General features: G+C 33.6%; 1 protein-coding gene across 1 annotated transcript in view; it reads right to left on the bottom strand.

The window, feature by feature from the left end:
- ctc1 (CTS telomere maintenance complex component 1) overlaps positions 1-2,500 on the bottom strand; it is a 40,797-nt gene that overhangs the window by 27,197 nt on the left and 11,100 nt on the right.

Here is a 2,500-nt window from a genome sequence, read left to right as displayed (position 1 = left end):
AGAGAGAGACTATTCCAAAACAGCTCAGACTATTCAACTACATTCTAGAACTTTCATGACAATTCCATAACTATTCTCAGACTATTCACTATTAGTCCATAACTATTCCTCAACTATTCTCTAACTATTCTCAACTAGTTCACAAGCACACTATTCCATAACTATTCCTCAACATTCTCACTATTCCACAACTATTCCATAACTATTCCTCAACTATTCCTCAACTATTCCTCAACTATTCCACAACTATTCAACTATTCCTCAACTATTCCTCAACTATTCCTCAACTATTCGACAACTATTCGACAACTTTAATTGCACAACTATTCCTTAACTATTCCTCAACTATTCCTCAACTATTCCATAACTATTCCTCAACTATTCCTCTAACTATTCCTCAACTATCCTTAACTATTCCTCAACTATTCCACAACTATTCCATAACTATTCCATAACTATTCCAACTATTCCATCAGACTATTCCTCAACTATTCCTCAACTATTCCTCAACTATTCCTCAACTATTCGCACTATTATTCAGAACTATTCTCAGAACTATTCCTCAACTATTCCTCAACTATTCACAACTATTCCATAACTATTCCTGAACTATTCTCATTCCAGCAACTATTCCACAACTATTCCATAACTATTCCTCAACTATTCTCAACTATTCCATAACTATTCCTCAATCCTATTCCTCAACTATTCACTTTCAGACTCTCAACTATTTCCTCAACTATTCCACAACTATTCCATACTATTCCTCACTATTCCTCAACTATTCCGACAACTATTCCATACTATCCTCAACTATTCCTCAACTATTCCTGCAATTTCCGACAACTATTCCGATAGACTATTCCTCGAACTATTCTGCACTATTCCTCAACTATCCAACTATTGACGACTATTCTAACTTCATTCCATAACTATTCCTCAACTATTCCTCAACTATTCATAACTATCTTCCTCAACTATTCCTCTAACTATTCCTCAACTATTCCTCAACTATCCTCAACTATTCTCAACTATTCCACAACTATTCATAACTATTCCTAGACTATTCCTCAACTATTCCTCAACTATCAACTATTCCTCAACTATTCGTCGACTATTCAGAACTTTCAACTATTCCACAACTATTCCTCAACTATTCCATAACTATTCCTCAACTATTCCTCAACTATTCCATCAACTATTCCTAACTATTCCTAACTATTCCTCAACTATTCGAACTATTCCTAACTATTCCTCAACTATTCCTCAACTATTCACTATTCCAACTATTCCATAACTATTCTCAACTATTCCTCAACTATCCTACTATTCCTCAACTATTCCATACTATTCCTCAACTATTCCATAACTATTCCTCAACTATTCTCAACTATTCCTCAACTATCCCTAACATTCATAACTTTCTCAACTATTCTAACTTTCATCAACTATCTCAACTATTCCATAACTATTCCTCAACTATTCCTCACTATTCAACTTCCTCAACTATTCGATCTATCAACTATTCCTCAACTATTCCTCAACTATTCCTAACTATTCCTCAACTATTCCATCAACTATTCCTCAACTATTCCAACTATTCCTCAACTATTCCTCAACTCTATTCCTAACTATCTTCCAACATCCAACTATTCCTCAACTATATCCTCAACTATTCCAACTATTCCATAACTATCTCAACTATTCCTCAACTATTCCAACTATTCCTCAACTATTCATAACTATTCCACTATCTCAACTATTCCTCAACTATTCCATAACTACTTCCACAACTATTCCAACTATTCCTCACTATTCCTCAACTATTCCATAACTATTCCTCAACTATTCTCACTATTCCATAACTATTCCTCAACTATTCCTCAACTATTCCTCAACTATTCCACAACTATTCCTCAACTATTCCACAACTATTCCATAACTATTCCTCAACTATTCCTCAACTATTCCATAACTATTCCTCAACTATTCCTCAACTATTCCATAACTATTCCTCAACTATTCCATAACTATTCCACAACTATTCTCAACTATTCCTCAACTATTCCTCAACTATTCCATAACTATTCCATAACTATTCCTCAACTATTCCTCAACTATTCCATAACTATTCCTCAACTATTCCATAACTAATCCATAACTATTCCATAACTATTCCTCAACTATTCCATCAACTATTCCATAACTATTCCTCAACTATTCCATAACTAATCCATAACTATTCATCAACTATTCCATAACTATTCCATAACTATTCCACAACTATTCCTCAACTATTCCTCAACTATTCCATAACTATTCCATAACTATTCACAACTATTCCTCAACTATCCTCACTATTCCATAACTATTCCTCAACTATTCCATAACTAATCCATAACTATTCCTCAACTATTCCTCAACTATTCCATAACTATTCCTCAACTATTCCATAACTAATCCATAACTATTCCTCAACTAATCCATAACTATTCCTCAA

This window comes from Centroberyx gerrardi, unplaced genomic scaffold (genome assembly GCF_048128805.1).
Source record: "Centroberyx gerrardi isolate f3 unplaced genomic scaffold, fCenGer3.hap1.cur.20231027 Scaffold_66, whole genome shotgun sequence".
Classification (NCBI taxonomy): domain Eukaryota; kingdom Metazoa; phylum Chordata; class Actinopteri; order Beryciformes; family Berycidae; genus Centroberyx; species Centroberyx gerrardi.
The sequence above is the reverse complement of the archived record's forward strand: the minus strand, read 5'-3'. Positions and strand labels throughout refer to the sequence as shown.